The sequence below is a fragment of the Podarcis muralis genome, chromosome 2 (assembly GCF_964188315.1).
Source record: "Podarcis muralis chromosome 2, rPodMur119.hap1.1, whole genome shotgun sequence".
In the NCBI taxonomy this organism is placed as follows: domain Eukaryota; kingdom Metazoa; phylum Chordata; class Lepidosauria; order Squamata; family Lacertidae; genus Podarcis; species Podarcis muralis.
Genome location: NC_135656.1, coordinates 52,801,247 through 52,813,584, shown reverse-complemented (window position 1 = coordinate 52,813,584; position 12,338 = coordinate 52,801,247).

Genomic DNA, 12,338 nt, shown 5'->3' with positions numbered 1-12,338 from the left:
AGCTATAGTGCAGGCTCCTCTCAAGGGCTTTCCTGACATTAGCCCAAGAGGGAGCCATGCTGCAGAAACTCCAAAGGAGGGTGTCCATGTGTCCTACTATTTCAGAGTGGACATGATCCCTGTTTTGAGGCATCCTGTATTTGAAAGGCTGTCTGGTCCAAGAGTTTAGAGAGAAGGAAAGAAGCCTAGGAAGGGAGAGCAGGAGCCCATCAACAGTTTGCCTCATGACAACAGGCACACACAACCTTCCCCACCATAGTGAGATATGCAGCATTTCTGACCCGTGATCCTCGGATGAAGGGTGGCATAGGAATTTAATAATTAATAATTACAATAACTTCTACTGAATTTATAATCATTTTAAAATGTGCTTCTGTGCATAGGGACCAGCGTATGCAGAATTCATGCTGTTGTATAAGTGGCCATCTTAGACTGCAAAGGTCCCTTCATGACTTTGCAAAGGGAATCCACTGTGTGAGGAAAGGCTCTGATACAGGAATGTGAAGACACATGGCAAGAGCTGGGGGGGAAAATGCTGGATATGTAGGAGAGAATAAGATCCCTGTGCAAAGGTGCTGCTTAAAATACAAGACCAGATCATTCCCATATTTACTGGAGCATAGGTTTTTCTCATGGTTGCTTTTATTCATTTAGAGAACTGAAATCAGGCCACTAATATTGCCAGAAGCCATCCTTTCCCCTGGTTTAAATACACAGACTATATATTTTTAATGATGCACTCTGCCAGTGGGGCTGTGGAACTCTTGTCCCAGTTTTGGAGCAATGCACAGCAGGCAGGGGGAAAAGAACAACAAATAGTAATAAAACAAACAAATGAACAAAAAAGAGAGCAACATTCAGGGCACACACACACACACTGTGTGGGAGTTTTTTCAGGACGGCATGGAGTTGGAACAAATGATAGGGTGAATATGGGTTCACTTGTGATGGAATTGAAATGTGACATCATAAGCTAGTGACGATTTTACATCATCGTATTTCAGTTCAGAAAATAACCTTATGTATTTATTTTTAGGGTCTTTGCATTTTCTTTGTAACTATCAGAGCCAAATTTTGGGTAGTCTCTTGAATAGCTGACAGATATGCAAAAACAAACAAACAAACAAACAAACAAACAAACAAACAAACAAACAAAAAAACCCAACAACAACAAAAACATGAATCTGTTTCAGTTTACAATTTTCCGTTCTGGAGTATCTTTTTGGAATCCATGGATGTTTGAGTAGGAATGTCACTGGCAAGTTTCTATGATGTTGCCACTTTACCTTAAACTATAGCTGCATTTTCATGAGGTTTGTATTTCAATGAAAAAGTAGCCATTTTATGGTTGTGCTGGTGGTAAACCCCCTATCTTCCACTCTTTTATTCGCTTTTGTGCCTATTTGCAGCTCTTGTTTCCCTCACAGTGGCCAACCAGATGTCCACAAGAAGCCCTCCAGCAGGACATGAGTGCAAAAGAACTCAATCCACCTGTGTTCTTCAGCAACTGGTGTTTATACTGAAGTTGGTACACAGAAATCATGACCAGTAGCCATTGATGGCCTTGTCCTTTGTCTAATTCCCCCTTTTAAAGCCATCCATGTTGGTGACAAATCACCGTGGTGGCAAATTCCATATTTTAGCTATGCACCGTGTGAAGAAGTACTTCTTTCTGTCTGTCCTGAGTTTCCAACTTTCCAACTCATCAGATGAGCCTAGGTTCTAGTATTCAAAGAAACAGAGAAATGCTTCTCCCAATCTGCTTCTTGTTCACAAGGTTATCCTAGCTAATCAGGAATCACATGACATCACAAACCACATTGAAATGCGGCAGCATCATTGTGGACAGACAAAGCCACTTCCATTTTCCATATTCTGAAAGAGTGGTGGTAAAGAGGCAACCTCATTTCCTCCTTGTGCTGCCCAGCAGAACTGGAACCAGCTGTGGCCCTCTGTCACATCCAAATACACAGTCAAAGGAACATCCCATTAAATGTAATGCATCGCAGATGGGTTACCTCATCACCTAGATGATATTCTGTTGCTCTGCATTACTTTCTCTACAGTTCTGAATGTGCATTGCCATTGGCAATGTTTGTAAAATAACACTGCTCCCCCAAATTTTGGGCTGGCTGTATTTTGACACACCACTATTATTGTGATGCTGTTCTGTGTCCAAGTAGAGGGCATCCCTGGAATACAAATGCCCTTCCATAAGAAGGGTTTATAACTTGTCCCAGAGGTGCCACTCAAACCCTCTCAAAATGTGAAATAGAAAAAGGAAAGTGCAGCCATTATTTTGATGGATTTTTTAAAACAAGAAACCTACTCTTATATTGACAGATCTTCCGCAGTAGCTCTGAGGTATTTTACATTGCTGATGAAAGAAATATGGCATTTAACTCTGCTCAACCTCCCTGCTTAGGAGTTGGCTGCACATCATGATTCTCCAATCAGAGCAACAAGGTTAGAGATGCGGATTAGAGATTAACAGCTCTGTCTGTGAATCATAAACCCAGCTGGGAATATGATAAGCTAAACTGTGAAAATAATACCTGGTGTATTTTTCTGTTCACTAAAGTAAATGAAATCCATTCATTCAAATCGAAAAAGATATGTATGATATAGCCATATTCAGAAGGTTGCTTCCACCTTTTTTTTGGGGGGGGGGGAGACCACTATGGTTGCTCTTGCCCATGAATCAAGAGTGTGGTGTTTCTGTCCTGACAGCTGCAAAATGTCCCCAAAAGGGAGCCTCTTTGTGGACAGATGTGCGTATGTGTGCAGGCTTCTGTTTTCAGTCACATCACCACATAAATGGGCATCAAGGGGGAAAGGATAGTGGGGTTTGGAAAGTTGGAGTGGGGCCAGCCGGCATTCCCCCCCCCCCTCCGCCCCGTTAGTGTATGAATGGAATTGACCTTCCGTAAAGGCTTGTGTCCTTAAATGTTCAGTTCTGCTGCCTGGGAGCCAGCTTTCACTAAAAAAAAACCCCACACCCCTCAAAGTCATGGTATGATAATGTCTTTATTAGAATGAACCGAAACATCCCAATCCTGAGGAAGCTTTTGAGTTCTCTGGAAATAAACGAGGGAACGGAGCGGGGAAGAAAAAGCTGGGCAAGGTGTCGTTTGCTTGAAGCTTTGTCGTTTATATAAACAGTCTTAAAAATGGAACACAGAGGAAGTTGTGCAGACATAATTGGATTAGCATCGCTAGGTGCAAGACAGATTGCAGGATGCACCCAGGGGTGCTGGGACAAAGAAGACGTCATGGCTATTCTCCCATTTGTTTATTTTTTTCAAAACCCCCACATGAAATATAGTAAAAGCTAGAAATTTTGTAAAATACAAAAATACAGCTTTTATTAAAAACAACAACAGTTGGTCCTACCCAGATGCTTAGAAAGGCTGGTGTGAATTTTAATCTGTTTTAGTATTTTAACTCTTGTATGTTTTAATGTACCATTATTTTTTCCTGATGTTAGAGTGTGTGTGTTTTTTCCTAAACTGCTTTGAGGGTTTTTTGTTTTTGATTTTTTACAATCAAGCAGTGTATAAATCTTATGAAAGAAGTAAATAAATAAACGTTTTTGCTCTCTGCCTAACCAGGGACCTATGTTTCACTTAAGGCATAGGGCAGGCCTGAGAAATAATGTGGCTTTGCTTTCAAAATTCCTTCTTTATGCTGGAATACCAGGTGGGTAATCTGAGCTTTATTCAGCTTGCAATACGCACCTTGGAACTGGGGGTAAAAATTGATCTTACGGCTGCAGCATCCAGACTAATTTTTGTATCCCCCCCCCTTATTTTTCTTCATTTTCCCACTCCCTGCTTGCCTGAGGAGCAATTATGGAGACCTCCACTATTTTCTGACATTTCGCTTGGTCCCAATAAAAGTATTGTCTAGTGGCAGCTGGGTGGAGCTGCCTTGCTCTCCCAGCTTCTTAACACTGCATGCAGCTGCTACGTACTGGGAGGGGGAGAGGCAAGGCAGCAGGAAACTCAGCACAGAGTGGGTGCAGACTGATTCTGCCCCAAGCCCACACCTGCCAAGCTCTGAGCTGTCTTGCCCCTTCCACCTCTTCCTCCCTGTAAGCAGCTGTGATATGTGTTGTTGGGAAGCCAGGAGAGCAATGCAGACCCATCTGCACTGCCCCACGGGCTGCTGCAGGAATTACCCAATTGTGGTATTTGAAGTTGTCGTCCCCCCCCCCCCATGGACCACAATGATTATCTGCGCTCATCATATATATAGCAACCTGGAAAAAATTGACAGAGGAAGATTTTTATTAGGGATAGGGACAGTTTCAGGTGGCACCAAACCATGATGATGGGTCAGTGGAAGATGCTTCCATACAGTTTGTTTTGGACTTGGAACTACTCCTGCATGGTTTCCAACATGACATTGTCCTCCTCAAATTGGTATCCCATATTATTTTACCATTTAATTCAGGATTCACCCTTTTCATAGAAAATATGCCAAGTAACATGGAGATAAATTGGTAAATAGGAATTAAATGGGGGGGGGGGATGATGTCATGTGGATGCTGCACAAAGCTCAAATCCATTGCAAACTGTTGCATGGAAGTATCTGCTGTCATGGACCATCAGTGTGATTTGAAGTGCAAAACCTGTATACATACTGTATGTAACACCAAATCCAAAGCAAATTGTCGTATGGAAGTTCCCTGTGAGGATGGCTATGGCTTGGAGGGGTGTATTTAAAAAGACCATTGATGCTTAGTGCTTCTTTTTCAGTGCTGTAAAAAGTGGATTGGGGGAATGGAGGAGTGCTGCAGGACTCTGTTCGACTTTCTGTGTCTAGCATGCTGAGTTCGCTGAAGCACCACCATCTTCTTTGTTCCGTACTGCAGTTAAAGGCAGTATAAAGGCTCTGCATGCCTGGATGGTTATCATAAAATACTTCTTATATCTGTAAGAACAGATGGAAGATGGAAAAAATGATAGGGTAAGCTGAAAACTGAGTCCACCTGGGCTTTTAAAAGAGAAATCTTATAAACTGCAAGTCCAAGAAAGCTGACTGGTGTTATTGATTGGCCTCTTTATCAACTGTGGTCACAGGATTTCTCTTGCTCTTGTGAGAAGCCATTCAATGGCAGGAAGTTGGAGTGAATGGGTTATGTCACAAGAGCATCAATTTCGCCATATGTGATTTTTTTAAAAAAAGCATAAAGAAGATTCTATGTTTGCAAAAATACCCTCTACGCCCCACCCCCCAAATAAATTATGTAAAAAAGACGCAATGTTCTCAAATCAGGCAAGATATTGCAGTTAAGAAGTTTTGCAATAAAAGCACAGGCCGGTAATGACCTGCAGCAACAAATTCAGTTGCTTACACATCTTGCTCCTTTGGAGAAGCCCAAATAATCATGAATCTATACAGTACTACCAAATTTCCAGGTCCTCTGTGGATGTGAAGCTACAGAAGATGCTCAGTCACAGAGTATGTTTATGAAGATGATAAACCAAGGACAGTATTTTGGAAATGGTTTACTAGTTACTAGTTATTGAATGCAAAGAAAGCCGCCTTCTATCAAGTCAGTATTGCCTACCCTCTCTACAGAATTGCCGACACTGACTAGCAGTGGCTCTTCTGGGTTTCAGACAGGATTGTTTTCCTGGCCCTACATGCTATTTAACTCCAGTGCTATTCAACATCTATATGAAGCTATGGGGAGCAATTATCAGGAGGTTTGGGACACAATCTGCTGATGACTCTAAGTTCCACTTTTCTGTTAGATCTGAGTCAGGCAGGCTGTGCATAAAATGAACTGGTGCCTGGATGCAATGGTGGAGTGGATGAGGGTCAACAAACTGAAGCTAAATCCCATCAGTACTGGCATTCTGCTGGCTCCTGGAGCCATATGACCTGTTTAAGCAAGCAATTCCCAGAACCTGAACTTCTCACCTTACTGTTTCAACTATTTTAACTGCTTTCTCATGCTGTTCAGCTGCCTTGTTTTACTGTACATTTTAATTAAGGATGCTTTAATGCTCTGGGAGAAATATTATTGTGTGTTTTAATTACGTATGCATTTTATAATTGATTTTATTGTTATATGCGCTTAGAAGTCATTTTGGCATATAAGAGGTACAAGAACTGAACCAGGGACCATTTGCATCTAATGGACCTTTGTTTCTCCCTTTGTTTCTTCAAAACCTGTGGCCAGGAGGTATGGTGAACACTGTTGGAACTAGAAGATTGTTGATTAAATCATTGCTGTTTTTCTTAATGTACATCAATTGATGTAGGCACCAATGAACTCACCTTCTGCCAGTAGTGGTCTCTGGGGCTGTGCTGTTTAACTGACTCCCAACCCTAAGGTTTCTGCTGGTTACCATAAGGGAGAGGGAGGTTGGCACAGTGCAAACTCAGTGGCAGGAGGCTCTGGCTTGGTTCCACCACTACACCTGCACCTGACCTTCTCTCCTCCTCAGTAACTGGTGGCCTGCCTGGGGCTGGGAAGCCAGGTAAGGAGTGCAACCCCACACTGCCTTATCCCCCGACTGCTACTGCCCTCTGCCCTATGCACATGTCTGACCCTGCTTAAAGCAGATGGCATTCTGTCCTCAGGTGGAAGCCACTATCAAGGGGCAGAATCTAAGAAAGCTTTGTATTAATTGCCTGTGATCAGCTTCATGAAGTCCTGAAAGACAGATAGGGAAAATCCATTACTTCTTACCTCTCAAGACCCAGAGCTAATGGAAGCAAGACCTGGGATTAAGATGCATCACTATTCACTAGCAATACCACACAATGCAAGCATATCAACACTAAACTACACCCTTTCAACAATTCCAGACCTCACCCCTAAGAGTCCTCATGAGAAAGAATAGTGTGTTATACAGAGAACGGAAGCAGCAGCAAGATGCATTTACCTTGAGGAAAGCTTTTTAAGCACTTATGGCTTGTTTTAACACAGATGCTTTAAAAGGGCTCTCGTCTCTAGTGGTTTCTATCGAAGCCTGAAAATGAACAACACTGACTTTCTAACTCTGTCAATTGGCTCAGGTCCCGGCTTCTCAGCCTTCTACTCCTCACATTGCAGTAATGAATAGAACTGATGGCTTTACATTGTGAACAGGATACCCCCCCCCCCGCGGCAGTCACTAGCTAGACAGGCAAAGAGTCTGCAGAAGTATTTCCATTCAAGTTAACATAGTGTGGAAAGAGAAACAAAGTAAATGGAAAAACAACCCCCCACCAACCAACCAACCAACCAACCAACCAATAAACCCCCAAACCAAATTGAAACTGGAGGAAGACTGCAGTTTGCTGATGTTGATGTACAACCTATTCTATATTCTTTCTTAGGTGACTCATAAATTGAATAAAATAAATGAGTTATTCCATTCTTTACCAGAAGAGGCACACAACCCTGAACACAGTCTCATGTAGCTCACTAGATGAAACTGCAACCTTGGGTCATGAGGTGGCTGGTTCAGATCCCAGAGTCCCTGACAATGCAGTTTTGGGCTCAAAGGCATTCTTTAGATCTTTGCTTCCACTATCACAGCCACCTTTTTCACTGAACTGTGACATTTTTATCCTCCCATGACAGTGGCTAAGCTTCAGTGAAGCATCCAGTACTTGCATCAGGACAACTCATTGTATTGCTAAAAATTACACCCACTTACCATTGAACCCAATAAGACTTCTGAATTGTTATAAAGAGTATGGCACCCCTTCCTCACTGTTAGCGTCACTGGAACAAATGACACTGCCAAGCCAGCCCTCCCTACCAGTTCATGTCAAAATTCTCCTTGAGATGAGATCAACTAGTCCACATCTGCTCTAGATCATTGGGTATTCTAAACAAAATTTGCATTATTCTTCCCTATAAAGCCACCAAGTGCTGGGAATGATGCTAGAAAACAAATTCAATCTACTGCAAGGAGCTGAAATTTAGAAAACTGGAATCATGTGGCATCTTTGAACTATGGATCTCTCGGGGAGCCAATTAATCAGTCAATGTGATTTACAGCAGTCCTTGATAGGACTCTGGAGTTACTGATTTTTATTCTCCATTCAGTGACTTTGTAAAAGAAAGGTTGGGAAATCATTCACTGGGTGAGAGTTTTGATTCATCATTCATTCATTCATTCATTCATTCATTCATTCATTCATTCATTTCATTTCATTTTTGTCCCGCCCTTCATCCCATATGATGTCAGGGTATTTTTCAAAAGCAATCAAATAAAATGCAACATAGCACAGAGTATTTTTTTTTGAAATCTTCAAACCAAATACTTCACAACTATAGATAGTTCTAGAGAAGCACAAAGAAAATATTTATTGTTGGCCTCCAGGGGTCTCATCTCCCAAAGGCCCCAAAGGACAAATGAGTATTTAGCTGTCACTGTAAAGTTGTCAACAAAGGTGATAGGTGACAATTCATCCTAATTCATCCTACTTACAGCCTCATTCTAGAGTGTCACCATTCCCATCCACATAATTCTCAGATCCACTGTTGGTGATAATGTTGGCCTCAACTTTGCCAGCTCTTCGATGACATTCAGATATAGGGAAGCTCCCTTCTCATAAAAGAAATGAAGCCCATTTACCTTGTCCTTCATCCTGGATTATTGATGGCAAAGCTGCATTGCTTGCTTTGTCTCCAGAGAAGACTGAGGAAAAGGCAATCCAGTCTTCTGGGTCCAGGAGATCACACAAGTCCAGTCTGAGAAGTCCAATATTTAATATCAACCACAGCAGTGTATCCCACCCCCAGTGGGTTACCTTTCATGGGTACCAGGGCAGGACTTTCCTCTCCCCTGTTCTAAAGAGATTTCTATAGCTCCTTCACACACACTGTAGCTGTGGTAGCAGGACTGGGGAACCTCAGGCCTGGGTGCCATGTGTGGCCCTCTGTCTGGTGCTTGGGATTGCACTCTGGCTACACCCTCTCTTCCCAGAACACACCCCTCATCGAGCTTGAGTATATTTACTTGGGTGGAATGTGCCCTTGAACTCCTGCTTGCCTGGATTGAAAATAGAAAGGAGAGTGTGTGTAGAAACTAGCTTACACTTCAATGGCAAAAATTTACATTAATTGTTCCACCTAGTTTTACCTCACCATGGGCATGTGGCCCCTGGAAGGTGGCCCAGAAGGGAATGTGGCCCTTAGGCTGCAAAGGTTCCTCACCCCTGCATTTTGTAAGATCAGCCATCTAAACATCATGTTCTTCCTTTTCACTTACACTAACAAGCTTTGACCAGGGACTAATGAGTTCTGCTTGCAACTTAGCACACACTCCCAGGACCAAACTATATGTGATGTGACAGATCTATTATCTAATCTCTTTGATTTTGATTTTTTTACTTAAATGTGGCTGCAGGGGCTTGCAGCTCCAAACTGGACCATAGCTGTGGTTCTGGTCACCCTCACTCTGTGATGTTTTCCTGATCTGAAGCTTCTTCCCCAAGGTTTGTCCAAAGAAGAGGAAGGGGGAAATCAGGTGAAATCTGTTTCCCCTCCTTGACCCCACACAGCTAACTCTTGGAATGGATTTAGCTCAGAGAAACGGTGAGACAAACTTACTTGGCTACGAGCGATCGCCAAAGAAGAAGGAAAGGATTTTAAAGGGTTCCCTCTTCCAAAAGTGCCATTTGGAACCCGTGCAGCTGCTTTTCAGAAAAACACATTAAAATGTTGGGTGATGTGATTCCATGCACACTGGCCTTAACTCAACAAACTCTTCGACTCGCTCACTTGACATATTCATCCATCAAAATGAAATGCAATGTAATATAATGGAACAAATGTTGCAGCCCACATTCATTCTGCCTCTCTACAGTAAGTATTCTGCCTATCCCAAAGATTCGGCAAATGAAATGCTGTGTTCTGCTAGCATCCATTCCAGCCCCCTAATGTGATTCACTAAGTTGTAGCCAGTGCTAGCCCTGTTCAGAGCAAACCCAATGAAAGCAATGGTCACGACGAATTTGGGCCCATTCATTCCCATGGGTCTACTCTGTGGAAGATTTACCTGGAGGCAACCCACTGTTTGCAATGTTCAGTGCCAACAATGTACCCATAGGCAGCCTGCTGCTATGGCTTCAGAATTTGGCACCATCAGGCATCTTGCCAACCCAAAATTGTTGCTACAGATGTCAGGGCCTGGCACTCTTCTCCATTCCAGGAGATGCTGTTTCCCCTTCACCTCATTCTGGAATCTAGGTTGAGGTTGGCTGCAGCCAGCATTTTAAACAACAGTTCTACTGCACTGCCCCTCCTACTTTGATGCTTCGACTATAGTGAGGTTGGCTAAAAACAAACAAACACCTGCCCTACCCCAAGTCACACGTAACCACCAAGGTCATGGAAGGGAGGGAGAAATGTGATTCAGTTTGCATTTAAAGGTCAACCTAGATCCAGTGGAGGGCGAGAGAGGAGGTCCCCCTGGCTGCGTCACAGATTAAATTTCATGTGGCCACACCCCCTACTGGCGGTGATTGGTCAGCGAGGTCACCCCTGGGTGGGATCTTGGCCTGCACCAATGATGCAGCTGGGATGGCACAAGGGGGGTGTCAATCTCCACCCCCCAGGTGGATCACTGCAGTGGCCAACGCCGCCCAACAGAAATGGTGAGCGGTCTTATTTGACTTTTCCAGTGCACTTCTCCAGTCAACTAATGTGTACAAAATGCATACAGTAGGACAAACTGTGCACAAAATGCACATTTCCATAAAAAAATGTATTTCTAAAAACACATTGTTTTAGGGAAAACTGCTTGCAAAAAAATGTTTATATTAGCCAAAACTGCATACAAAAATGTATATTAGGGGGAAATCACACAAAAATTCTGGCAAATTTTTAGGAGGATTGTGAATTGTTGCAGAAATGTGGATAGTTTTATTTTAGATTGGGGGAAAATAGGAATCTGGGAGAACTTAAACTGGCAGATTTGTCCATCCCTTGACTAACCTGGAGCTGGCCTGGCTGTGACTCTCCTCAGTTTAGACCCATGAAAACAGGTAACGAGAGACAGAGAAACCGAATGGTGCTTGGAGTGGTAAGTAGACTGCTTTTTGGTTATGAAGGTGTGGAGCTGCAGATACAGTAGAACTGACAGCCAGCAGATGGTTGGAATGTCACCTCATAAAATGGAAATAACATAGTATGAACCTAATGGATGATTTAGGAAGTCAAAAGGGAAGATTTCCAATATTTCCATAGTTCTAAGGATCAGCAGAGGCACCGTTCTGGATTCCAGCATTTGCTACTTAATCTTAACTAGGAGGGCTTCTCATGCACAAGTTCTCCCATTATATATATGTATAGCTGCTCAGGTCACAAAGCTGAAACAAAGAATCTCCCACTGTTAGTTAACCTTTGCTCTCCCAATTAAATAATAATGAAGCTGCTCTGCTTTTTACCTTCTTCAGATAGATTGCTCTTTTAATAAGAAGGAATGGGCTGCCTTTAGCACTGCAGACTCCAGCAACAAAATAAATGATCAAAAGAAGTAAAAGCCCTACCATGAAATATCGCTAAAGGCGCAGTCAATGGTGCATGAAGTTTAATTTTCCTCACCAGCCCTTGGTTGAACAACTCAGAGCCAGACCCTCAGCTGATTTTGCTGACGTAGTGCCAGCTCACTCTGTCTGAACATCTGATCCTCAAGGGGGCATCTGCACCAGCAGAAAACCGCAAGTTGGCTTAACATTAGCTGCGCAGTGCATTAATAAGATCATTTTCAGTCAATGGTTGGTCATGCACTGGTTTGAAAGCAAATCACTGTGTGAGGGTCTGGGCAGCTTATAAGAGCGGGATGATAATGGTGACCCCCTCAGTAGAATTCAAGGGCATTAATTAATTAATTAATTAATTAATTAACTAATTACATTGATAGGGATCATATTTACAGATGGCATGCTTAAGTCAGGGCATCTGAGGCACCACAGATGTTTTGGATTTAGGAGTTCCAAGAAAGTGGTTTCAAATGGTAATAGCAATCTTATTCCTTTACATCTGTACCTGCTGTTTTCATGTGGATAGTCCTAGTGTTCCTTATCACAATATGAAACTTTACACAGACCCTTGTATGGGCATAAGAGGCGTTCTGTGAGCAAGGCACTTAATTTCCTTTAGCTCATCCTTTGCCATTATGAATGCCAAATGGGGTCCAGTGGTATTTTGAATGCTAACCCCTGCCAATCATCTTTTTGACTCTACGTTCAGATTTCTGTTTCTTGACTCCTTTCTCATTTTGTAAGCCTTTTAACACTTTTCAAGCCATCAATCTATTATTTAGGTTGCTGTAGTGCCCAAGGTGCACTCCTCTCACCTATTTCTTTCAGGTCTATTGATT